The following is a 27,810-nucleotide window of genomic DNA, read 5'->3' as shown; positions in this document are numbered from 1 at the left end:
ACATGGTCTAAAGAGGTCACAGGCATGGACTGATGGTTGGTCGGGGTGATCTTAGTGGTCTATCCAGCCTTAATCATATTGTAATTCTATGATTCTATGATCTCTATCAGAAAGGATGAAGTGCTTCCTGGGGAGAATGCAGCTGTTCCCTCACTTTTAAGACAAAGACACTGAATGAAGGCATCATTGTCTCAGAAAGACCTGGTGGGAATGTATGTTTACATAAATACATGAGAGCAAATCCCCTTCTGAAGCTTTATAGTATATAGTAGCAAGAAAAGGACTTATAAATGAGGAACACAAAAGACTTGGTTGCCCAGGAGTCCTAGATTTATTACCTGATAAATGACTTTCTAAAAAGTTATCAATAGCATTCAAAGGGTGTGCACAATTTTCTGTGTGCATCAAATCTTCCATTAAGAAATTGCTTTTCTCACTTTAGGCATTGTATGAACACTGTTAACAATTAAATGAAGATTTTTGGATGGTCCTGCATAGTGCCAGGAGTTGGACTTGATAATCCTTATGGGTTGCCTCCAACATGGGATATTCTATGATTTTGTACACTATCACTCTGAATTTCAACATAACAGTGGCAAATTCTGGCCAGAGAGCTGTGTGCCATGCTTGAGCAATGAATTAAGTGGAAGTGCAACAAGAGTGGTGCAACAATTGTACAAAGCAGTTTTGTCACATCCCCTTTGCCTCTTGACCCTTATCAACGGGTCAAGGCAGTTTCTGGGTTTGAGGTCCAAAACTGCTTTTGTCTCTGTTCAGAGAGCATGAAGATGGGTTCTCCTTGCCTGCCTCTGCAGCAATGGGTTGCAGTTTGACTACTAATGTCACCAAGGCACAGCTCACCAAACCCTTCTCTGCCACTTATGGACATCAGACAACAGCAGGATTAGTCCATCCCAACCCTCTTTTATCTGACACCCCACTGTTTTGAGAGGGCTGAGATTCTTTGCCTAACAAAGTCACCGGACCCAACACTTGCATGAAATCTGAAACCCACCAAGACAGGTAAGTCAACTGAAAGGCTCCTTCTGAATTCCAGCAGCACTGTGCATTGGGTGTGCATGGTTCTGTGTGCTTGGTGGCCCCTGGGGCAGGATGGGCCATCACCATTTGGATGCATACCTTTGTGCCACCGATGGCACCAGCCCAGCACACATGGCATTTTGTTTCAGGGTGCGGATCCATTTCACCTTAATGACAGGTGAAGAGATCTCTCTGCTGAGAGATGAATCTGAGCCCTCTAAGAGAGGGGGGAGCAGGGGGAATAGGGTAGGATGAGCACATGCCCGAGGATGCTGTGCTTTGAAATCCCACCTTGGATTTCCCCTCGGCATCCTGGGTGAGTGTGACCAAGTCCCAGCGCTGTCCTCAGATGGCTGCAGCACTCACATATCTATGGGGTGTGCAGTGTGCTCTCTCTCCACCCTTAACTCCCACTGGTGTCCATGTGGATTTTTTGAATTCTTCCAGTGCTGCTTTAGGAGAAAAAGCAGCTCCCACGGGTGGCTCTTGGTGATCAGTAGCTCCAGCCTCAGACATGAGCATGACTGCTGATTTCTATCACTTGCAGAGCACTGCTCACAAGGGAAACTTCTCACGTGTTTTCCTTGGCTTTGCTGTATTCCCACTCACATCAATTACGCTCCTGCTTTTTGGCCTTAATTTGTCCTTAGCTGTTGTGCTATAAGTGAGCTCTTATTAGCACTTCCTTCTCCAAAAAGGAGTGACTGCATAATAAGCCAAGGGTCATTTCCCTTCCCTGGAGACCAGGAGATGTCCTGGCTTTTAAATCAGGCGCCGTAAATTTCAAGCCTTAGCATCTCGTGTGTTCTGCCTGGAGAGGGGTGGAGGTTCCTCTGGAGAGAGTGAGGAAAAGGAACTTTCAGATATGACAGTGCATTGCTTGGGCAATGCTTTTAAGGCATTGAGACAAACCACAGCACAGACCAGTGAAGTAAGGTAGTCATTAACAAATACCAACTGTGGGAAATCAGTCAGAAGGAGAAGTGCAAGAAGGAAGCGATGATTTTCTGTTTCTTGCATCATCTTTACTTGCAGAGGGGGCATCAGCAGGTGGAATTGTTGAACATCAGCCAGCAGAAAAGCCACCAGTTATCAAAGCACTGCTGTTGAAACCCAACAAGAATAGATTGTGCTCTGTGATGAATGTAAATTTTTAGACTGAAAATGCTTGTACTGTCTGCAGTGTACTTTCCATGGTTTTCTATAACCTACGCTGATACTTTTTGTGAGCTATTTCAGTGTGAAAAGCCATCAGAGAATAATGTGGCCCATAAGTTACTATGGGGCTATGTGATGGTGGAAAGTCACTGCAGAGATCCAGGAGCTGTGATATCTGACTGATTTTGGTTGTGGGCACGTTTGTACCTTGAGGTGTTCTGGTCCTTTGTTGCAGTATCCATCTAATTATTGACTTTAGTTCCCAAGAGCAGAAATAAAAGCTGAATCAAAAGGCTCCTCTCTGCCCCTTCCCTTTCAAGAGGGGCTCAGCATGGATAGCTGGAGGGATGCTGCCCCACAACAAACTTCTCACTGGGGCAGCACACCTGGCCAGGAACAACCTGAGGACCTGCCTGCTGGGTTAAAGCCAGTAGGTTCTCCATGCCCCCTGGCTACCTGAGCAGAAGCGCATGGCTAGGAGATGAGTGTGTCCCAAGGGCTTTTTCATACCATCTTGTGACAATGTCTTGTAGGACGGTGGCAGGACAATGGCCTGATGGCTACATCCTCAGGTAGGGACCAGAACACCAACTCCCCACCAACGAGCTGAGAGTGTGGGATGGTCCTAGCATGGAGACACACCCAAACACAGGTTATGTGTGTGGCACACAGGCCCACTTCTGAAAATTAATGCATTGCTCAGGATATGGAGCAACCTACGTATAGAGAAAAGTTGTTGTCATCTTCTCTGGCAAGGCTGTGGGTAAAGCTGTGCCACAGAGAGGGAGAAGGCAGGGAATCAGAAGAATATTATTTCTTAATTTCTGTGCTGCAATTAAGAAAGGGCTGTGTTGTTCGTTTTCACGTGCCTCAACTCCCACCAGCTGCATGCTTCCACCCACGACATGTGTGCCATGTTTTTGTTACGGCTGTAGCCTCAGGTAGCACGGAATCGGGGCCAAGCATACATTAGTAAAATTAGAAGAAATATCATCTGACGGGTTTGGACGGTGCTGTGGGCAGAGCATATTTGGCAAGAGTCTGCTTCTTTTGCAATCCAGCCCAGAGACAGTCCCTGATCCTATCTGAACACGGGCTGAACTTGCAAGACGAGTCCTAGCTTGTGAGCTGTGAGTCAGGGATGTCTTAAGCACTGCCTCAGCATCCAACATCAACAAACTCTTTTTATTTTGTTCATCCTGCTAAGTAAATGCAGCAAGCCCTTGTGTTAATAGAGAAGCTTTGAGGGCTGCAAGGCACAAGACTCTTTTTCACATCCTCCAGCATTTGTCCCTTTATATTTGGTCATTTTTGCCCATTCCCCTGTTCTCTGCGCTCAGCTAACAAGGCTAGGGCAACACTGGTGGTAGGTGAATGGTTGGACAAGATGGTTTTAGAGGCCTTTTCCAACTGTGATTCTGTGAGTGCAGGCTTTGTTTTGAAAGCTTCATCTGCTACGTGTGTCCATGTTCATGTTCTTCACAGGTGAGCTGTAAGGATATGCTCACATCAGTAGTTTTCTCTATGCAGCAGAGTTTGAGTGATGTGTGCCTGTGCTTAATAACAAATATTCTTTCCAACCTCTTATGAGTGCCATCTGCTAATAGGAAGCCCCCTTCACAAGAAAGATTTCTCAAATTGCCTGTTGTGATGGGCAAGTCTGTGGTACCCATAGATGGTATTTGAGAGAAACTAATGTGAAAGTTTGCATTTGAGAATGATTTGCTGGAAAACATCAGATCTTAGGGAGATAGGACTTACACTGATCTCTTCCAACAACCCCATCTGGCAGTGCTATTGCAGTGGCTTGAGCTGCCTCTGTCCATGTTTTTGGGGATCAGCGGGGAACTGCAGACATAAGTGCATGAAGTAATAATGACTGCAAAGCAGCATTTACCTATTTTCTAGAAAATGGAAAGAGAAATACAAAATAGTAGATACAAAAGACTGATACAAGCACACTAGAAGGGTTGTGATTGACACTTTCATAGTCACAGGGAATAAATGAATCTTGGATGGTAAAAGAAATTGCAAAACTACACTGAGAGATAGAAAGCCATGTTCTCATGAACCTCAGATGAACCAAGATGTATGGTACACACAAGTACCAAGACAGACACTTTCAAATCTGAATTTCTAAGAAGGAAAGAGATGGATCAGAATGGAAGAAATAATACAGGCAGCCTGAAACTGGCTTTTATCTTAAGTATATTTTACTCCTCTTTCACAACACAGTGCAATGCATTCTTCATGCTGCTTTTCTCACCTTCCTTTCGTTTTGCAGTATCACTCATTGCTCTTCACATGTCAGTGCTGCCCACTATCAGCACAGCACGCATTCCTTTAACAAACAACACCATTCCCCCTCTCATGGGCTTAGGATGAACTATTTCAGAGATATCATTTGAGGGCCTTACACATATTGGCTCGAGAGCTATTTTTACTTGCAAGTGCAAGAGCTAGAGCTTTGATGTTTCCTTTGGGTTCAGGGCAAAGTAGAGAATACACTAAAAAAAGCAAGAGGTAGTGGTTTGTTCTAAGTGTTACCAGAAGTCAGGGTGCGACCCAGAAGAGGAAGGGAATGGGATTGCCAAAGATTTCCGTTCGATACTTATTCTCTCCAGGGTTTGTAAATCTGTCCTGTAATACTGTTAATCCCTCCTCCTGTAGTGGCATGCAATATCACGGAAATCTACATGTTCTCCTGCAAGCAGAAGCTTTAATGAAGTCCTTTGTTATTTGTCTGAAAATCTTTAATTTTTCTGCAGAAAAAGGAGTGGTCAGCTCTTTCCTGGAGCCTGAAGGCTCAGGGCAGCTACCCAATGTCCCTTTGTGCTCTGCCTCTGCAGCATCTCAGCATGTCTAGGTTAACCCGTACCTCAGCACCACATTGCAGAAGGTGCCAAGGGAGCTGAATACTGGAGTCCATGGCATGGCAGTTTTAGGAGCCAGGGTGAACAGAAGGCAATTACTGGACTTGTATGCTATCCAAGCAGCCTCTCAAGAGGCCTGAAGTCCATTTGAGGCTCCCGAGGGTCCCCGTGGCAGTGTCACGCAAAGGGCTTAGGATCAGTCCCCTGTTTGCCAGGACTTCTGCAGATTGTACAGGGAATTATTCCCATCCAGCACAAACATGTGCTGCCTGCTTTCTGTTTCAGCTAAGGAGTTTTATTTACCTCTTACTGCATCTTTCAGCATGTGGGCCAACGCATCAGCACCAGGAGTTATTTTGAGAATACGTATTAGATGTAGCCCAGCATAAACCGGCATATAACAGGCATATAACATATAACAGGCATATGCAGAAAGTAGAAGAAAGGATGTGTTTTCTCAAGGAATAAAAAAAAGGGGGGGGGAAACCTACAGATGCCTTTTTAAAGCAAAAATATTCCAAGAAGAGCATAGAGGAAGAACAAGAAAAGATTGGGAAAAAAAGTGAAAGTAATTCACAAACAAGCAAGCAGGGGAAATACACAGTAAAGCAAGAGAGTGATGAAGCTAAGCTGGGAGTTTTTAATGTTATTGAACAGAGAAATTATCCTGTGGCGCCTACAGTGATTAGCAATGTGGCCAGGAAATAACACAATAAAACCGAAATAATATAGGCTACTGACATTCAGGAAAAAATAGCCCCGAAGGACACTCAGAAGCAGCCATATACAGAAAGGCTCAGGAGTGATACAGGGGGACAATTTACATGTAACTTTTTGGCAGCCTACGTGAATTGCAAAAAGCTCGTGCCATTCTCAGTGGGCATTACACAAACCAACCTGGCTTAGATACAGTCGGAATGTTGCTGCTAATATCTTGCCATCCCACTGCCAAACACTGTAAAATCAGAGACCTCGAAGAGTAGTGACATGATCAGATCACTCGGTGTGGGTTTGATTTATGAAGATTAAGTTATGCTTAGATATAAGCTGGAGAAGAGATAAGAAAATAACAGACATGAGTCTACAAGTATCTGAAAGATGCAGGCAGGGTCATAAAAATACACTTACAGAAAAAATAGGATGTATTAGAATAAGGGAAAATTCCCTACCAGTATTAAGGGAAGATAAGGCTTGTGTGTAGGGTCATAGAGAAAACTGTCTTTCATAAGACCTTTCAGGGAGCAGAAAATGTTCTGCAGATACAGCCATCCTAGGATAGAGTACAAGGGAACAGCTGCAGCTCAGGCTTCTGAGAGTCCATGCCTCTTCATGAAATGGGAATTTTAAAAGTGATTTCATTTCTGCCACGAATACAGTGAGCAGGATTTGGCTGAAACATTCATCACCTATATCAGTTTTCCTCTGAAATGAGTGCGTGTAATGAACAATCAAATGAAAGCCAGGAGATTGAGAACTCAGTTACCAAAATCATTAAAATACAGTGATAAATATTAAGGGAGGAGTGCATTCAAATCAGCACACAGGGCCAGATGGTACATACCCAAGGGTATTATAGGAATTAGCTGAAAAACTCTTAGGCCCATTATCCATTATATTCAGCTGCTCCTGAAGAACCAAGGAAGCCACTGATGATTGGCAGAGGGAAAACATTATACTCCTCTTCCTAAAAGGGAACTGCGGATCAATTCACTTTACATCATTTTCAGGGGAAACTCAGTCTCCAATAATCAGAAATTATGAGTAGATGTTATACAGGAAGAGGGAAACAGAGGTACCACACACAAAGATAGATCACCCTAAGAAAAGCAGTTGCATCTGAGCGATAGACTGCACAGCCGGATTATACCCACGTTGTTGATGGGAGGAGGAAAACCACAGGGTGTGTGCGTTGGGTGAGGGGAGTGAAGTGTAAGAAGCTGCTTCTCCATAGTGCAGCACGCTGGTGGGAAGAGCAGGGAGCTGCATTCCCCTAAGTCATTCAGTAAATTTGCCCCTTCACTCGTTGACAAGACAACTGCTTGTGCAGAGACCTCTCCTGATGACAGTTCCTTGATTTCAGGAGGTTATTTCATTTAATTTCTTCAGACATACTGTTCCTGTAGATCCTGATTCGTCCCTAAAGGATCCCGTGCAGACACAGTTGACTTCAACAGTGGTTGGACTGGGCCCAATGCAGAACAAGAATGATGAAGGGTGGATACAGAGAACAGTACCAAAAGAGATAAAAATCTGCCCCTGCAATAGAAAGTTGTGTATGCTTGTAAATATTCCCACAGTGCTCCTCGGGGACTCCTGCTGTGTTGGACATTGTATTCATCTGCAGTAGCACTGAGGAAGGGGCAGAAAAATATGTCAATCAAATTCAAAGATAACACCCAGCTGGAGTGTGAGTTGCAAATCATTTTTTAGAAGCATCATCCTAAAGGGATTTCTATAAATGAAGATAGGGACATAGTGGGAATAGCAAGAGATGAGCACAGAAACAACCATAGGACAACAACTGTCATTGAAGAGAGGTCAAAACAGTAAGTCAGAGGCTGTGGAGAGCAGTAATTTAGAAAAGGCCTCTGGATGCAAATGTTCATGGAAAACAACAACTGGCAATTCGTTTAAAAAAAAAAACAGATCCATCCACTTTTGAAGTGCTAATAGAATACCAGTTGGGGCAGGGCCTACTAAAAAGAGTACAGGAGAACCGGTGATGTTATAGATTAACTGGTATAGACAAGGGTGGAAACAATGACCTATTTACTGTAAAGATCAAAGGAATTAGAGACATACATTGCCTGGAAAAAAAAGGAGACAGCAAGGTATGGTCTGATATAGAGACAAACCTTCCCATGGAAGAATGCTGCTGAGTAGGAGGGAGAACCAAGGTTCATCAGTTAACAATGGTGCAACTACACACAGACAGGGCCATGCTCAAACTGGGAAAGACAGTGGTGATCTGATGTCAAAGCATCTAGTAGAACTGGCTCAAAAGAGTCTCCAATGTCCAGAAAAATAGTCTACAAAGTCTCTGTATGAACAAACAGCCTTGGTCTCCACCCGCATGAAGTGGTCAGCATACTTACAGACCACTTTAAACAATGTTCCTTGGGCCAGTAGAGATGAAAATGGATCAAAATCAACATACTGATGAAAAATGACACAGTGAGTGCAAGGAAAGTAGCCAAAGAAAGAGGTGGGAAATCCCAGCAGCATGGGGTTAAATCACTCTAGGTCTGGGCAGCCAAAGACAAAGCATGGCAATTCTGTGGTAGGCAAAGCAAAGGACATGAACTGTCACATGGAGAAGTCAAGTCCCCATCCCAAGGATTGTAAATGTCCTTGGCAAGAATTTTGCTTATTCTCTTTTCTTGGAGACTAATCAACCTGGGGCAAAGGACACACAAATCTCACCCTCTTCCAGATACTCCTGAGGCAGTACCCTGCTTCTCAAATTTAGGAAATAGAGAAAAAAGCTACCCTCTGCTTCCATACATCAAGGACTGGATCCAATTTGATCACAGTCTCAACCAGACTCTCAACAGACAGATTAATCCTACATTTGAACCTGAGCTTTGTCCACCATCTTTCAGTGTCTCTGCTTGTGGACAGCCACATCCTCTCTGGGAAAAGATGAGACAACCTATTGGGAATTTCACTGGTCACTTTACAAAATAGATGGGCCACACATCCCACCACTGTCTCCATTTTTCTGTGTTGACTGCCCACCAAGTTTCAGTTGGGATTCATAATGCAGGTTTTGATTCAGAAACCCTGAAAAGGGCAAGGTCCAGCTCCTCAACCTGCCACATTCTTCTTCACTTCAGCACGCATCATCTCTGAGTCTGTATCTGTGTGAGGCTTCCAGAAGTCTATGGCAGGACTTGTCTGCAGGAGGCCCACTGCTCTTGGATTTGCGCCCAGTAGAGACACATCTTACTCTTATCTGATCTTGATCAGAAGTAGCAGCTTTCACCTCTCTGCTCAGGCTGCATTACTCACAGCAGACTGAGGAATTCCTGGCAATTTTTCTTGGTAGAAAGGCTTTCACTGCATGTAATCTAGGTGATATGAAATCCACCTACATATCTGGGAGGGTGACAGCACATTATGATCATACAGAATCATTTGAGTGCCCGTAACAGCAGCCGTAGCAATGCTAACGGAAGTTCTGAAGGAAGGGAATGAGAAATTCACTCCCACCACTTGACTCATGGCTTGCTGGATTGCTGCTTTGCTACAGGTTGAAGCAGCTGCTGAAGTCATGGGTGTCTGTGGGCTGCCAAGTTTCTAACTTGATGTTTTATAGGGCTTTGTCTATCAAAATATTTGGGATCTGCTCATCTCTGGTTACTGTACCAGATTCAGAAGTATGTTTTTACTGCACAGAAGCCACAGAAAGGCACCATCTAACTCACACTGGCTGTGAGCATGGTTAATAAGGAAAGGCCATGCACGCATAGCAACTGTGAGCAGTAGAAAACAGCTTTTAAGGGGCATCCCAAGGCTCCAGGATTGCTAATCTGACTGGACAATGTGGTCTTACATAAGCATTGTTTCAGAGAAACAATCGTGAAGGGAATAAACAGATATGTGAACAATTGTTGGATTTGGAACTGTTAATCAAGAACCAAAAATGAATATTATATTTTCAAAGGAAATGTTATGTTGTCTAATCTTCAAATCTCACTGTAGTTCAATTTCATTAAATGAGAGGAAGTGGAAACTTGTGGCAGTGATGGTGAGACATGTAATCTAAGGTCAGTCCCCTGTTCTAGCCTTGAAGTCTTGAGTTCTAAGGTACTCATATTAATTTCAACTTGACATCTGTTCCATTATATTCTCTTGTACAGAGCAAGATGACTATAGAGAACATGTGTTATATAGCATGGCCAACTAGTTATTACATGGGACTATCTCTGTGATTTATAGAGGCATATGTACATATGCGTGGGCAAGGAGTTAGAGTATGAATGATTTACAAGGGGGCTAGGTCTTATGATGGAGAGTTTATTGTAGTTGAAAGGCTGAAGACCAATTGTTTGTCTTCATGGAATGGCTCCCAGAACTAGTTGTTATTCACCAGATACTTATGCCATGAATGGGTAACATGTATGTGTAAAACTAATGTAGATATTTGATCAGTTTGGGTATTAACTGCAATAGAAGTCCATTTTCATCCATTGCCCAATATCTGTTCCATGTTTTGCAAGCAAGAGGAAAAGTGTAAGGTATGCCATTTTCTTAATCATGGTGAGTCACAGACTCACAGAACCACAGAATTGTTAGGGTTGGAAGGGACCTCTGGACATTCCACAGCCCAGCCCTCTGCTAAAGCAGTTCCCAACAGTAGGTTGCACAGGAAAGCATTCAGCAAGGTTTTGATATCTGCAGAGAAGGGGACTCCACCACCTCTCCTGGCAGCCTGTTCCACTGCTTTGTAACCCTTAAAGAAGTTCCTCACACTCATATGGAACTTCCTGTGTTCTAATTTGTGCCCATTGCCCCTTGTCCTGTCACTGGGCACCAATGAGAAGAATTTGGCCCCATCCACTTGACTCCTGCCCTGCAGATATTTCTAAGCACTGATGAAATCCCCTCTAAGTTTTCTCTTCTCCAGGCTCAACAGCCCCAAGGTTCTCAGCCTTTCCTCATAAGGGAGATGCTCCAGGGCTCAGTCATCTCTGCAGCCCTCCTCTGGACTCTCTAGAAGTTCTCTGTCCTTCTTGAACTGAGGAGCCCAGAGTCAGTGATAGACTATTTGCAACTTCCTATTCAGGTGAGCGGTTATCCCCTTGTCATCTTTCAAATTTATGATCTTCCTTCCTGCCTTTAATTGTCCTAGTTTTCCTGAGGAAATAAAAACATAATGGTATAAAACAATCATTTTGTTGTACATAAAGCATATGGTTTTCTGTTTGACAATTTTATGACAATTCTCAGCCTCTTATCTGAGGCTAAGAATATAGTGTTCTTATGCCATGGGACTGAGTCAGTGCTGGTGGTGGTGAGAAGGCTCTGCTGCCTTGTTAGCTTTCTTTGGGTTGTTCTCCAAAGCATCCGAGGATACTTAGTGCCACATCCAGGCCAGAAGTCATCTCATACAATACCAGATGCCTGAAAGTCAGGAACTTAATCTATATTCAGCTCCACTGCCATCGGAGAGACAACTCTGCAGAGCAATTGTGCTGGCGGGAAATTAACCCTTCTTGGAGAAGAGCTTTTCACAATGTGACAGTTTGATAGGGAAGGAACTCCACCAGGGAGCAGAAGGGTTCACACATAACTGCTCCTGCACCCATCAGGTTCAGGGCATCTATCAGCTGTTCTGGTGCTCATACATTTACAAGGAAATAGCCTGATAGGGATCTAAGTCCTTCCACTCAGGCCATCCCCATAGGGCCATAAATAGCTTGCAAGTCCATACACAGAAGCTTGAAGTACATCCTATGTCCTTGTACTGAGCCTTCTGCAGGGTCTAAGTTACAGATATTTCTGAGAGTAATTCTCCCCCATTGCTTCCTGCAAGATAAAGAGAGGAAAAATTTAAAACTTTGTGATTTCAGTGTTTGCTTACCTGTACCAGCAAACATTTGTTTTAGTAAATGGGATGGAAAAGAAGGTTGAAGTGACTTTAAACCAGGGGTTCTTGGCAATGCTGATTTGCCACTTTCACTTGTATCTGATACATGTTGCTTCCCTCTCCAGTTCTTAGCAGTCATAGGTGACCTAAGACAGAGCACACTGAGGCCCATGGGGTTCGGATCAGTTCTGTGATGAGCTCACTGGGTAGAATTGTTGGGTGTATTGATAAAGCATGAGGTTTTCAGTCAGGTTGGGAAGCCATGACAAATTCTGAGCTTCTTCAGCTGTATTTCCATTGATAAAATACCTCTTAACATTATGCTCTAAGTTTTTCACTGAGACTGACTTTTTCCTCTTTCGAAACTCTGCAGCAATAACAAGCTCAAATTTTATATCAAAATTCACAATTTTACACTGCATTTGTAGATTACTCTGGTCTTTACGGCGAGGCTCTCATTACTGCAACTTCTTTAAAGAATAAAAGGACATAAGGGGAACAGAGTTGGAAATACTGATTTTTTTTAAATATTCAAATGCTGAATCACTACAAAACATGCACTGTGCTCTTAAACCTGCTGCCAAGGAGAGTGAGAAAACAGATGCTTTTCCCATATTTGTGTCATCTTCTCGTAGTGTGTATTCTACAAACAGCACGGGTTGTGTAGTGGATCATTGACAAATGTGCAGGTTGAACTCTCATATAAACCAAGGGCAAGGCAAACCCTGGCTGAGCAAAGTTCTCTGTGTTGTCCTCAAGTCCTGCTGAGGTTGCTTTGCTGAGCATAGGCGTGCTGAGCACATTCACTACTTGACTCCCCAGGCACATGCAGCCATGTACCATTCACTTTCCCCTCGTGTCACAAAAGCCGTGACAAGGAATATTAAAACATGAAGAGATACGCATGAAGAGATTTAAATTGAAATGACATTCAACAGAATACAGATTCAGATTAATACACATTAATACACCTCTTTCCACATTATAGTAGAATATACAAATGTCTTCACAGAGTCTCTTCTGCTCCCATCTGCTGCTTTTAAATATCAGATGAGTTTTTCCAATTGTTTTCAATATCTTCTGCTGTAATCAGCTGATGCAAATTGGCATCGGTCCATTATACCTTAGGAAATATGTCAGTCTATACCAGCTGAGATTACAGCACAGTTCTAGTTTAATATATACTTCACATCTCTTTAATTCATTCCTGAGCAATGCTAGTAAAGTTGCCTGTTTTATCTAAGTTTCTGTCATCTTTAAAACATACAGGTAAAAGTCAGCATCTTGAGGAGGATGAAAGAGAACGGGACCTGCCCCTACTCAATCTCTGATGCAAATCCTTTGCGAAGTCACAGTGGGAGAGACTAATTTTCATTCAGACCAGTGGAATAGAAGATCATAATTTACCATTTTTATGTGGTTCTGAAAACAGAGCTAAATTCAAAGTGTTGAAACAAATCTTTCTGGCCTCAACAATGCTGCTGTTTAAATTATTCACTGTAAACACATGACTCGACTGATTTAATGCTTTTGCTGTTCTTTGTGATTTTGCTGAATGAGATTATCCTGATTTGCTGCCTGTTCAAAGAAGCTCTGTCTATTAAATGACTTCCAAGTGTTCACCTTGGATTGCGTGAGGATATTACTGATAAGCTCACATAATTCCTTCCCCCGAAGTGCCAGTCTAACTATATAAAAAAGAAGTACACACACAATGTTCTCCTGTCCTAATGTAAATTACTGCATCAGCCAAGCTTAGTACTCACCTGAAGCCACCAGTCACTGGCGACCCCTCACGTGATCTCTACTTACCCTGATGTTGCACACAGGACATTGTAAGGGTTTGTCAGGCACACTTGGGATGGGGCAGCTACCAAACTCTAGTGTGTCCTCTCCCACCTTGGGTTCATTTTTGTAAAGTGTATTTGGGACAGCTGCTGGATACCATGAATGAAAGCCATGGCCATCGTGAGCAGGGCTCCCAATGGGGATTGCAAGCTGCTCCAAGCAGAGGTAGAACCCAAGCTTCCAAATCCCAGCAGTGTGTACCAGTTGTGGGAGCAGCACAGCTGAACTCCTCTTGGTGCTAGGCAGCATGGTATAAACTTGCAGCAGTTCAGGATGGGATATATCATAGAATCATAGAATCATTAAAGTTAGAAAAGATCACTAGGATCATCTAGTCCAACCCCAACCCACCCTCACCATACACATTAACCATGTCCTTCAGTTCTACATCCACATGGTTCTTGGATGCCTCCAGGGACAGTGACTCCACCACCTCCCTTGGCATCCTGTGCCACTGCATCACTACTCTTCCTGAGAAGAGGTTTGTCCCTGACCAGATGGACCTCCTCCAGAAACATCAGTCATTTTGTTGACTGCAGTGAATGTCCTGGGGTGGTGGGGTCCCTGTTGTGTGAGACTGAGATGCTTTAGCTGGGCAACAAAAGGGATTTTTCGCATCTGTTGTCCTCCCAGCCCCCTCCTCATGCACCCAGGCACCATCTAGCTTTCTCTGGGGCATCTTCCCATCTTCCTTCTTTCTTCTTCCATCTGAGAAGTGCTTGCTACTCTGGGGTGGCCAACTACAGCCTTCAGAATGAGGATATAGGTATGAGGGAGATGAAAGAGTGCAACACTTCTTATACTCTCTCTTTTAGCCATCTTCTTTCTTCTCAAAAAAAGTTTGGGATTTCTGAGTTAAATTTTTGTTGGAAACAGAGCAACTGATACACGTTTCTGTCTCAATCTTTATACACACTCAGCTCGCCTGCCAGGCGCTTGCTGTTTTCATATTCTCCTGAGATATCTGACATTGACTGAAGCGTGAGTGGGGAAAACAAGAAGGAAGCCATTTGGGAAGTGGTGATCTCAACATGAGCATGTTTCTCTGCCACTTTTAAGCAGGAAAAAATAAAGCTTAGATGTCTCCTCTCTGCATGCCATTTTGAGTATGTTGGAGAAAATATATTTTTACACATATATACAAAGCAAAGCAAGATCTGGGAGGATGCCAGTTCCCTACACATAAAATTGATAGTACCTGAAGAGAATAAGTTAAAACCCCTGAGCTGTATGAAATAGTAAAATGCAGAACACAGGCCTGAACAGTAAAACTCTTCTCCAAAGCAGACTGGGGATGCCAGCATGCAAGGTCATGCTGCAGTTAGCCATCCCATTCAATATCCCTCTGGCCAGAGCCTACTGCATGAAGAGCTTTTGGTAAGTTTAGGGCCGAACATAGTGTTCAGGGAGCATTTAATACATTTAATATATCCTTTTGACCAAGGGCAGCATTGATACCCAAGTGAAAGTAAATGTCTCACAGCATGAATGGCAGCAATGGTTTCTGCATCACTCAGAACCAATGAACCTCCCAGCTCCTCCGCCATAATATGCTCCTCCTCGAGGTCAGGATGAGTCCATGAGACATCTGAACTCAGTCCTTCCCCAGTTTAAGACAGTTGGCCTGTGTTGCAGCCCTTGGCAGTTCTGCCTGTTTGCACCAGCTGGGACCTTCTCCTTGGCCACTGGTCTTCACTGGGGGTTACGCATAGCAGTTGGCAAACTGTCAGTGGTTTTTCTGTTGCTTGTGTTTCTCCTTGGTAACCTAATCGGTAATTCACATTTTAATGAGCTCCTTATTATGGGGTTAATAACCTGCATTATTTTGTGTGGTTCCAACCATTAGCAGCTTGATGTTAAATGGTTGTAATTTGTTCTGATGCAAATCTGTTGACTGAGCACCTCGAAAAGTAAATAGTTCAGTACAGATTTGATCAGGACCAAATTTGGAATATGCCCTTGAGGTCCTATATGCAGGAAGCCACCCTCCCTCTATCTGCTCTCTTTCAGTTCACCTTATTAAGATCTTCCCTGGACCCAGCAGGATACATTTTTCCAATGCAGTGCTCCATAAAGATGGCTTGGACCCAGAAACCGGTGGCATGCTGTTGTAACCTGATGGGCTGTTCTCAAAGAACCTCCCCAGGTGCTCGGCAGCAGGAATGAAAGTACCTTAAAAGAAAAAAAAAAAAAAGGAAAAAAAGAAATCTGAAAAGGAGCCTGAATGGATGGGGGAGGAGGAACAGTTCCCAAGGTTTTCACACATAACTTCTGTTGCTATGGCAATCTCTATCTGTCCATACTTGTTCAGAGCAACAGCTTCATTTCAGGCAGTATCAATAGTTCTGCTTTGGGAGTGAAGGACAAGCAGTGGGGACATTTCCACATCAAAAAAGTGGGGAGGGAGGGCAGAGAGGGGGTATGATAGGAAGAGGAGTTTTCAAACATGCATTCAGCCAGTTCCTGCTCCTGCAGGGCAAGATATGGGGAATATTTGTGTGTGCACCACCTGAGCTTTGTGGAGCATTTAGGCACAGCCATGATACAAATAAGCAAAAAGGTTTGGGTCGGGAAAGTGAGAATTCAGCAGTCACTCCATCCAGCATATGGAGGAACTGTAAGTTGTGTCTCATATCCCAAAGTCTCTTCCGCAAGCTCTACAACTGCCAGGATGGAAGAAAGTGTTGAATCACAGATACTGTCCTTGGTAAAACACCATCTCACCCACAAATTGCTTATAACACTAATAGAAACATGGCACAGACTAGAATCTGTGGGAAGAGTGAATCACTGGAAATGGCATATTTATATAGCACCTCTCAGCATGTATTGTGGCAGCTCTGCTTCCGCAGGATCTGATGCTTGAGGTCCCACCGCTCTGCAGACCGTGGGGATGTTCTCAGCCTTCAGACTCTGCTGAATTGTCTGTCTTTCTGGATGTTCCATCTCTGGAGGTGCTCAAAGCCAGGTTGGATGAGGCCCTGGACAGTCTGATCTGGTGGGGGTAACCAGCCTACAGAAAGGGTTGGTTTGGGACTGGATGGGCTTTCAGTCCCCTTGCAACCCAACCATTCTGTGATTCTATTATTCTTTTCTATGATTCTTTCCAAAAAAAAAAGAGCTGGTCAAATCATCCTTCCCAGCAGGGTACCGAGTGGCTCACTTCCTCAGTGCTGTGTCACAATGTTGCATGCCCGTAAGAACAAGAGCGGCGCAACACAAGTTTAGCCTGTGAGCAAGTAACCTGGATTCTGCGGGAGACTGCTCCACCAGAGTACAACTGAAGAAAAGCTCCATGCCTTCCCGCACCCTTTTCTCCGTGTGCTTCAGGAAACTGCTCTCTTGTGCTGAAAAGTTCCTGCAGTAATGCAGCCTGAGGTGTTGGTTTTTAAGCTTTTCCAATGAACAAGACATGTCCTGCTTAGAGAAGCGTGCCTGCCAGTCTGCAACATGCCAAGGGCTGGGATTCAGACTCGGGGAATTGATATATTTATTTATTTTTGCTAAATTGAGCTGGATCAAATCTTTGTAAAGAAAGAGTATCTTGGCACAGCCCAGACTGAAAACAGAGATCATGCCAGTTGCGTGTCAATGTTTCTACTGGTGTGTATTTTGTTATTTAGCACTGGTATTGGTGGGATGTGATCTTCTGTCTGGTGCCAAAGAGGTTAATGTAACTGTCCCTACAAGCATCTGAGTTAGGCAACACATATCTCAGTTTAAATCAGGCTTCACATGTGGACTTAGTGCATTGAAGGCATTTAGGATTTCAATCCACACTTCCTTTTTCAAGTCAAGGCTTCTTTCAGCTTCTCCAAATAGCTGTGATGACTTTTTAAAGAAAAAGTGGAATCCACTCAGTGGATGGAGTGCTTGATACAATCTCCAGCACGTAGAGCCCACAGGCTGTGCACTGTGAGCATCATGCCCAGAGAACCTCCTCCAAGCAGTGCCTTGCATCCTTCCCAAGCCCTCAATGCCACAGCCATGGCCAAAAGAGGCTCTGCTCCACTTCCACATGTCTTCCAGCAATATTTCCTAGCCCCATGTGCTCTGGTGTCTCATTTTATCTGGAAAAAAATGCAAGGTGTTCTCTCATGTCCTGGCTGTTGGGAGTGCATAGCACAGTCAGGGAAACAGCATCTGATCAGCAAAAGCCTTATCAGAAAGTCCCACTCAGAATAAACACCGACCAATGCAAAGAATGACACATTTTCTCCCTAGTTTCTGCTGGCTGGAGTCATGCGAATCTCCCACCCTTCCAACATGCTTTTTTTCCCAGCTGTGTAAGTATTACACTTGAATAATGGGATCCCAATGTGCATGCCTCCCCACTACAAGAGAAAGAAGCAGTAGGGACTATCTGGAATGAACTGCCTGAAATCATGTTGCTCTTTGAGAAAAATCTCACTTTTTCCAGAGGGCTCCCCCAGCCTGGAAGCCTGGAGATAAGGAGGTGGAGATAAGTGCTGCGCTGTGGGGCTGTTTGCATTGGAAGAGACAGTAAAGTTGATAGTAAATGCTGAGTGTATGAGACTGAATGGACGGATGGAAAATTACTGAGATATTATATGCAGCTTTATCTTGGGAACTCAGCAAGAAAATGTGATTTCTAGCCTGGCCTGATATGATACAACTGAGCTGCATCCTCAGATACAGGGCGAGCACTCAGCCTGCATGCCAGCTTGCTGTCCTTGGGGTCTGACATCTGCAGGGACCTCCAGGCTCCCAGATCCACGTCCTTACCTGTGCCACTGTTGGGAAAGTCACACAGTCCTGGTCCTCACCTCCCTTTAATTTTTGTCCAAGTCCTTTTGGGGTTCTTCAGGGACTAACACCACTTCCCTTCCCACAAACACATTGTGTAGAAAAATATGGGGTGCCCAAGGGTGTGCACTGCAAGCACTTCTGGCAACATAAAGCTGAGGCTCGTACAGGGATTTTTCCTCTAGGGCAGCAGAACAACATCCAAATTAATGAGCAAATAAATGAAACATTTCCTTGCCACCTGAAGCAGTGCTCACGACTGCCAGAGGAAGTTTTCTTGGGAGCACTGCACTGAAGTAATGGGACTATTTCTGTATCACATCAGAAGCCTCCATTATGGTGGAAGAAGTTTTTATGTTCAAGATCCATAAAAATGGAAGGATGATGACACAGTTGAGCTGGAATGAGGGTGGAGCCTTCATCATTCCTTCAGGTTTTTGCCTTCATCCTCCTCTTCCCTGCAACCGCTCTCCTCTCCCCCCCGCCCCCCCCCCCCCCCCCCATTCCAGCAAGTAATAGCAGGGCTGGAGGACAGCTGTGAGACCAGAATTTAGCTCTAGGGATGCACTAGGACCGTTCTGAGAGCATTCCATGGCCCATGGCCACTGCACACAGCACCTGGCTCTGCTCCCCATCAGCCCCAACATGTCCCCTTCTCCTTCAAATGTCCTGGAGAAATAAGTTGGGCATCCCAGAACTGCAGCCCTGTTTTCATTTACCCACATTCCCAAAGGAAAGGTTTTAGCTCTTGAAGCATGAGGAGAAAGGGAAGAGTGGAAATAATTGTGTAAATAGCATTTTTTGGAGGTAAAGCAACTGGAACGACCAGTTCCTTTCTACATGGAAAGGCACATCCAGAGGCACCCATCTAGGTGATTCCAGATGAGAGCTGAGGAGCTTCAGCCAGGAGTTCCCAGCTTAATTTCTGAGCTCTGAGAAAAGGGCCCCTGTTTCCAGGCTGAGCTCCTCTCAAAAAAACAAAGGTAATTCAGTATCTCTCAATGCAGCTGACTCTCTCTGTTTTGGCCAAAGGTTGCCAAGCTTTCCTGCCTGACATGCCATTTCTTCACAAGCCAGGAATCTGACAAGGCTTCAAAAAAAAAAAAAGATACAGATGTGCATTCCAGGCAATATTCCCACACAAACTGCCCAAATTAGCCTGATTTACACCAGTATAATCGGTCAGCCCAGACATGAGAACTGAGCTCAGCATATGCCCAGGAGCCTGGTCCCACATCTCTGCACCTCGTGCCTCAGCCCAGAACCAAAGGGGTGGAGAAGGGCCCTAAGCAGGACCATATCACCATACTCCTCTCTGTGGTAACAGCCACTGCCTCAGTTTCCCCATTCCAGGCTGAAAGGAGGCTTTGGCAAGGGATTGTTAGTCCCATGGTACATCCATGGGGAGGAGGTTATCCGGTAATTCCATATCTCCCCAGTTCCTGGAAGGTCAGGAGTTGATCCCACTGCCATCTAAAGGGCAGCACTTGTATTCAGTGCGATGTGGAAATTCTCTCTCTCCCTACACTTCCATTTCATGATTAATGCATGCCTCTCAATATGGGTTGCCCTGTCTATTGGCCCTTCAGCCTCCCTAACTGCTTTACGATCCATCTTTATATACATAGCTTACTGAGATTACTGGGCCAGAGTTTAGGTACCATAAATACATGCACGTCCAATAGGTCAGCTGGTGTAGACCAGAGGATACGTCTCTGTGTGAGTGGGGCTAAAAATCCTCCTGGGTGGGTATTGTCTGCAACCTTTTGTAGTGTGTTTCATTGCAAAGCTGAGCAAATAACTTGTGCTAAGTAGTCCACGGAATGAATGCAGCTGCATTGCTGCTCACAGAGTTAGCATGGGACTCGTGACTGTGCTCCTCTGTATGGGGACGAAGGCACAAGACCCTGCTGCCCATGGGGAGAATCCCATCTGTGAGGCCAGAGAGGAAGCTTGGTGCCCCATAGGGGAAGCTTGCATCCCCCATATCCCAGACATCACCAAATTACCCAGGAGCAATGTCCAGCACTCACAGATTAATTTCCCATGACTCATGATACAGTAATTCCTGTCGTAATTTGTGGTATGTCTCCTCACGTTGTGCTTCTAGGATTCACCATCTGAAATTTGAGGAGAACTGCAAGGGCTTGATTGGGTGTGGGGAGTACAGGGTGTCTTCCAAAGATCTCATGGCCCAAGCATAGAGAGAACCCAGTTTTCAGCTAGAAATGTTTCCAGCCCGTAAGTGTGGTGGATTTCCTGTTTGCAGAGATCACAGATGTTTGCTTTAAAATTCATTCCGACCCATATGTTCTTGCTGGAGAACTTGTTTGCTGGACTACTTCCAGAAAAACGAATGCAAAAATGAGGCTGGGTCACACAGAGGGAGCGACAGGCGGTGTTTGTTCATTCGCTTCAGATGAATCAAATGCACACAGACACCGGCCGGGATCTCACCAGCAGTGATTGGAAAACTTGTAGGAATCAAGTAATGGAGGTGGTAAAGGAAATCCTATCATTCTTTGCTTTGGTTTTACTGATGCCACTTACGTCCCTTTCATCCCTTGTCTCAGCCATGGCTTCCAGAGGGAAGGCTGTGACTGACAGTTTTGGTCAGACAAGCAGACATGACGTGCAAGAGGTCAATTCATTCTGTGTTTGTCAGAGAGGAAGAGATTTATTTGCTGTAGGTACATCCGGCTTTGACTTCTTTGCGATGCTGTTTTGTTTATGCAAACCGGTCGGCTTGGGGCACAGAGGTCAAGATCTACATCCCAAGTAGGAAATCGATGCTCAGAAATAGCAGCCCTGGGAGTTCACCAGATGAAGGTCCCTCCAGGCTCCTTCTCCAACACGCCCCATGGAAGGGAAAACAAAGCCCTTCAGGAGGGCATATTTTGCTTGTAAATTGCAAAGCTGAGCTTTATCACAATGCAAACAAAAGATTGCAGGATAGATACACGGTGGAGGTGATTGGAGACTATTAGCTACCCACATTTTTCAAATGGAAATTCCAAGCTCCTCTGAACATGTTGTGTTTTGATAAATTTTGCCACACCAGCCTTTTTTGCAGAGACATTTGGGGATTGAGACAACAAGTCCCTATTTGCTATTCAAACACAGCTTAAAGGTCAGGTTTGTGCCCAAAAGAAAGTAGGCTCTTAGCAAATCCATTCAGGTGGCTTTCTTGATCTGAAGTTATGTGGTAACCATTGGGGGTTTTGTGAGCTCAAAGCTATCTCTGCATGACATGGGACCTTGCTTGCTTTTCAAGTTAATTTTACTACTTGTTTGCAGCTGTGGCTTCTTTCTTGTTTTCCTAACCCACTGCTGTTAAAAATTGAAAGTGGTTCAAGTCCCAGGTGAAATAACTCCCTAGGCTGACCCTGTTAATGACAGATCCATGCTCTCGCCTTGCCCTGCCTTCCCCACGTTGGTTGGCTTCCTTGTGCTGCCATCTACAGAGCAAGCAACAGGTAATGCCTGGGGATTATTAACAGACGGTTAATTCCAAATCCTCCTCTTTAAATCCTTATGATCAGTGCCTTCTCCAGCTCTGATAAGCACTGGTGGCAGCTGGGTCTGCTGGTTTTCTCTCCCAAGACTGTCCTTGAAGCCATCACCACAGCGTTGGCAACCTGGATTGCATTGTGCAGCCTATGCCACAGGCAGATGCAGTCCTCAGGAGCTGGCTTTGACAATAGCTGAAGGGCTGAGAGGTAAACATCAGAATTCTGCTAATGACCTTCACTGTTACTATGGTGCTATCTGAGTGTCCTTTCACAGCCCTTTCAGCCACTGGCTGGGATATGGCCCTGCTTCTCTCAGCCTGGTACATCAGGTTCTGAAATACTCCTCAACTGTGAGCAGCGACCTGTTCAGAGACATTTCTGTGTACATCAGCATTTCCAGTGTGACAGACAGGAAATCTGTCTGTCCCTGCCACCGAGTGGCTGCATACCCTCTGTCATGTTGCTTAACTTCAGTAGTCCTCTGAGGCAGAGAGGAGTAATGATGTTCTCCTGCAAAGGAAAAAATAGCTTGGGATCACCCTAAAACTTGCTTTCACTGGGTTTAGGGTTCAGTGTTTAGAGCTACGTCTTGTCCTTGCCAGTTTAGTGGTCTCTGGACACAAAGTGCACAAGGATGTACTGTCTGTGTTTGCAGACCGGGCAGCAGAAAGAACCCCCTAGAGACAATCAAGTTGATGGGAACCCATTTACTTCTTTTTTTTTCAGACATTGCAAAAAAACATATTTTAACAAATCCTGATGGTATTTAAACTCTGTCTGGAACCTCATGGCACTGGCTGGATCTTTTCTTTTAGTAGAGGTGAGGAAAGCAGACTGGGAATGTATTGATTTATAATGTGCTAACATTTTAAAAAATCTGACACAGCCTGAATGCTCTGAGGTCCCTATGTGAAACTCTATCCTGGGTGACTCCCTTTGGGTTAAAAATAAATGCTGCATTTCTGTACATAGTACAAGTGGCCGAAGATGGAAAATCTGGATGCAAAGTGTCTGAACTGCAGAGCACCAAACGGCGTCAAAGTGAAGATGTTTGTAGGCTCTCCATAGAATGATAGAATCACAGGACAGTTTGAATTGGAAGGGATCACTGAGCTCCAACCCTATGCAGTGGGCTGATTCCCTTCCACCAGCTCAGGCTGCCTAGGGCCCCATCCAGCCTGGCCTTGGGCACCTCCAGGAATGGGGCACCACAGCTCTCTGAGCAGCAGTGCCAGGGCCTCACCACCCTCTGAGTGAAGGATTTCTTCCTAACATCTAACCGATACATTTCCGTCTTTTAGCTCAAAGCCATTCCCCCTTGTCTTGAGGAGAGCCGCAGCTTGCAGAGCTACACTGGGAAACAAGTCCACATGCCAGCATGCACATCCCAGGGCTGCAGCTCTCAGGACCTGCTGTGGGGCAAAGCTTTCACCCAGCACGTGGCTGAGCAGAGCTTGCCAAAGCAGGTAAAGATATAACCCGCAGCTCCCTCAACATGTTTGTGCAGCTCTGTGAATGTCTCGGAGAGGAAGGAGGGCACTAGGCAATAATTCGCATACCTGCACTGGATTGTGTAAAATGTGGTGGTGAGCGCCCGCCTGCCATGTTGCTGCATGTGCCTTGGCTTTATTGGCATGCTGGTATGTTCAGGGTGGGGTTCGTTAGAGGTTTCCATGATTTATTTCCCCTCTCTTTGCTGGGGTTTCTGAAGCCTCTGAAGAGGCTTTCTGTACTGATAGAGGGAATCATATTTTTGTGCCTCTGCCTGTTTTTCTAGGTGAGGCTCTGTCTGAAGTACCTCTGGCATTAAGGTCACTGTAGTATCCACAAGAAAGAATACTGTGTTTTTTTTAATACTGCTGAGGCAAGGTCTGGGTGCTCTGTGCTAGATCAGAACTTGAATAGCATAGGAACTGGCTTTGTTTCCAAAGACTGACACCCAAGTCACTGCAGAAGCCAGCATTGGCTGAGGTCTTACGGCCAGTATGTAGGTTTTGCTGAAAGCCTACTTTGCATTATTCAGAGCTCTCCTGTGAGGTCCAAACTCATCACAAAAGGAGAGCCCAGCAACCCACTTCATTCCCAGGGTGCTCACTGCACCCTACACAGCCCACACAGTGCCCTAAGACTCAGGTGCCACCTCCTGAGCTGATGGGGAAGCACTGAGCCACCCACTGCTGTATGCACCCCACCACCCGTAGATGCCTCCCAAGGGGCTGGGGGTACAGGCAAGCACTCTTCCTTCCCCACGGAGGACATTTGGATTACTTTAAAATGGTGTCTTTTGACACTGATAGCACACATAGTTACCTAGTGTCTGCAAAAAGCGGTAGGAAAAGCTGACGGGAGATGAGAAGTAGTTGCCTGTGGTGGAGGAAGCATCGTGTTGAGCTGCTGCCCTCTGCTGCTGCACAGCCCCGTTCGAGCAGATAGTCGGGTGCACATCCATCTACTGCAAATCTTCCACTGGGAGCATCCTGAGGGCTGCAGAAAGGAGCCGCCTCAGGAGAGGGAAGCTGATTCTGCAGAGCTTTGTTGGGGATCGAAGCAAATACATTTGTTCACATTGTCCTGAACACCCATTATAGGTAGCCTACGAGGAAGTAACCGTCATTTTCCAAGATAAAAGGTTGCAATTTAATCACTAGTTATCTCTTATTGTGCATCGCTGGCCTGACACGTGCCAAAATGAATTTAGAGCTGCAGATGGGCTGTGGACTGGGAGCTTCTGGGCTCCTCTGCTAAGCATGGATAGAGGGGACATGGGGCTTCAGTGCCCTCTGAGCACTGCTGCATGTGTGATACCCCCTGCATGCCATTGGCCATGTAGGAATGCACCAGTGCTTCTTGTACAAAGTAGGGTCACTTCTTTGATCTACTGTACTGCACTTTGCTGTTGAAAGCTAGGTAAGCTAATATTTTCACAGAGTTATGTGTAAATTCTTGAAGTTTGTCAATGTGTTACATGAAGTGGGGTGGTTTAATAATACCATGTGAAGCATCTGTCACTTCATCTGGAGAAGTGTGTGTGATTACCACCAGTACCCAAAGCAAAGATCACAGACCACATACCTGCTGCTGAGGTTCTTTTCACTCCCAGAAACGTTATATCCTGGATAGGGGGGGGTTGGATTCGATGATCTCTGGAGGTCCCTTCCAACCCCTATGATTCTGTGATTCTGTGATATACTAGAACGCTTTTTTCCAGCAAATTAGCAAAAAAAAACCTGTTTTACTTAGCATATGAAATGTGTTCTGTTCAGTGTTACTGTCAAAATTGTAACTGACTGTATAATTCAATATAATTATGGAAGTAAAAATTGCATTTTAATATGCTGTATTCAGGGAGCAGAATTTGATATGTCATGCTGGCTTACTGGCAATGTACATTTCCCACTGGGAAAACTAGGAGACAAAAGTAGGTGCCAAGCCATAGCCAGTCAGGAACATGTTTTTCTAGGCTGTACAGAAAAATGTTTAATTTTCAGTATTTGGCTTAATTCAGAGAAGATAACCAGTATCATATGCTTTAGGCCAACAGTATAGCAGTCAGATGACTGCATCGTGCAGTCACCCCAAGCCCCCGTGGTGTATTTGTGCCTCCCCTTGGCCATGCAGCACACACCCAGGCAGGCCCAGGTGCCCACCCAACAGCAGCCAAATCCCACACACTGGGCAATGGCAGCCACAGCCCCACAGCTGCAGTGCTTTCGCTGGTGGTCTCCCCAGCCCCAAATCCATCTCGCAGCATTTCATCCCCACTGATCCCCAAACAATTAGTGAGCTTCCCAGCAGGATGCCGTGTTACATTATCTATATTTGCGCAGCTCTTTGGGTGCCTGGGAGCTGGCTGGGAGCAGGACATTGATTCAAAGGACTATTGGTCAGTTTGTCATCTGCTCCCCAAATTTCTGATTGTGTGCTCTAACCTCACTTCTCAGGCTCAGAACTTGGCCTCACAAGCAATCCCTCCTCATCTCAGTTATTTCTTTATTTATTTTTTTGTTCTGCCTCATTTCTGTTTTATTTTTGGGTCGGAGATAAAAAAAACTGCTCCTTCTATGGCCCTTGTGGACTTGTGCTAAAAATGCAACAGGAAGCATAGAATATCCCAAGCTGGAATGGACCCATAAGGATCATTGAGCCCAACTCCTGGCCCACACAGGACCACCCAAAAATCAGACCATATGACTGAGAGCAGTTCCCCAACAGTACCTGAGCTCCAGCAGCTCGGGGCTGTGCCCACTGCCCTGGGCAACCCGTTCCATGCCCACCGCCCTGTTGGGCAGAGCCTTTCCCTGGCTCTCTAAGCAACAAATGAAATATTACACAACCTCCCTTTTGGAAACCACATGCTAACAGCCGGACGCTTATTATCCCGATTGGTTTAGCATTGCATTTTGGCTGATGTGCAAAAGCCATACAATCGCACAAAGGACGCGGTGTCACATGAGCTGCAGCTGAGCAGTAACATTATATAAGGCTAAGGAAGGGAGGAGAGAGCACAGATCCCCGCAAAGGCTGCCGTTGTCAGGGACTCTATCAGTGCTGCAGCTCCACTTCAGCATCCTGAAGGTTTAGGATCACTCTTTTGGCCCAACAAGTCTCTGCTGCAGGATGGCCCATGTTCTGGGCAGGGGTTTACAGCAGGCAAAGCTTGTCAGGGCATTGATGCTCGGAGGAAGGAATTCTTCACAAGGTGTTTTTGTCCATGTTACAGTTCCTTAGCAGAGAATGACGGAAAAACTGCACATAAAACACCTCTGGGAAGAGGATGGGAAACACTTTTTTATAAATATCTAAGAAAAGGAAGTCATTGCTCTTAGAAAATCCCTCTGCAAGCCAAAATGTGCCCTTTCAAGTTAGGGCACTTTAATAGCAACAGGGAATTGTCCTGTCCCATCTGCAGAGCAGCATCCTTGGACTTCTCCTTTGTTAATGGATCTGAGATTTCCCCATCCCCCGGTGATGACGGGAATAAGTGGCCTGAGGAAAAATTCTTTATTCATGTGAAGGCAGACCATCAGATTAGTTATACTGGAGATTACATAGATTGGTGACAGAAATAAATTAAATAAGGTTTTGTTTCTTCTTATTTTTAATTGAATAATATGCAATTAATTTGAAGCTAGTCATGTTTCTTAGGATATCATACTAAAAAATGTCTAATGATGCAGGTTGCCCTGTGACTCAGTTATTTCTTCCACAGTCGTTTGGAGATGCCCACTGATGTCTTCCTCCTGCATTGCCAGGTCCTTTCTTGTTTTGGATGTTAGAGAGGTGGTAGAGTTGTTGTCATTATTCCATAGTTAAACCAGAGCCAGGGGCAGTGTGAAAGCAAGCTGGTGTGACAGTGGGACAACCCCCATCCTTGGAAACACCCAAGGTGAGGCTGGATGAGGCTTTGAGCACCTGATTGAGTTGTAGATGTCCCCATTCTTTGAAGGGCAGTTGATCTAAATGACTTTTAAGGGTTCCTTCCAACTCAAATTATTCTCTGATTCTACCTCCACTGAGAACCAGGAGGGAAGAGGTCAGAAAGTCCATGCTGTTAAATGGAAATGGGCAGCCTGCATATCAGCTGGACAGAGGTCCCTCTCCTATTCCTTGTACTCGTGCCCAGGCCAGCAGCAGTGCATCCAGCAGGAAGTTCGCCTGGACATGTGGAAGAGTGCCTGAAGGAAAACAGGCTGAGTGCTTTCCATCTCATATCCTGCAAAACCCACAGGGGTGGGCAGATGCTCCAGGAAACCTGCCCCATGGATTATGAACCACCAGCCCTCTTCCTCATCTCAGTGTCCCCACTTGCACCTGGATCAATGAACACGTTGATCAGATCTCATGTGGAAACCAAGCACAAGCCCAGTGGAGAACGAGCGTGGCCAGGCAGCTGCCCCTCCAGGAAGATGGCTCCCTCCCTGCTGCAGAATGTGGAATACTGTTTTGCTCCGAGCGTGCATAGTTTGTGTGGGTGTAGATTTACATTTCGTTAAGGAAAATGAAAAAAGGGGGCTGGTTT

The 27,810-nt window shown here is 45.1% G+C and overlaps 1 protein-coding gene across 1 annotated transcript in view; it reads left to right on the top strand.

The window, feature by feature from the left end:
• Window positions 1–766: 766 nt before the first annotated feature.
• The window catches only part of GPR132 (G protein-coupled receptor 132), a 74,846-nt gene continuing 47,802 nt past the window's right edge, over window positions 767–27,810 (top strand). Inside the window, exon 1 of the mRNA XM_052695161.1 lies at window positions 767–1,023. The gene's annotated coding sequence lies outside the window, so the exon portion shown is untranslated. The remainder of the gene's footprint in view (window positions 1,024–27,810) is intronic.

The sequence above is a fragment of the Tympanuchus pallidicinctus genome, unplaced genomic scaffold (genome assembly GCF_026119805.1).
Source record: "Tympanuchus pallidicinctus isolate F22 unplaced genomic scaffold, pur_lepc_1.0 scaffold3, whole genome shotgun sequence".
Classification (NCBI taxonomy): Eukaryota; Metazoa; Chordata; class Aves; order Galliformes; family Phasianidae; genus Tympanuchus; species Tympanuchus pallidicinctus.
The sequence above is the reverse complement of the archived record's forward strand: the minus strand, read 5'-3'. Positions and strand labels throughout refer to the sequence as shown.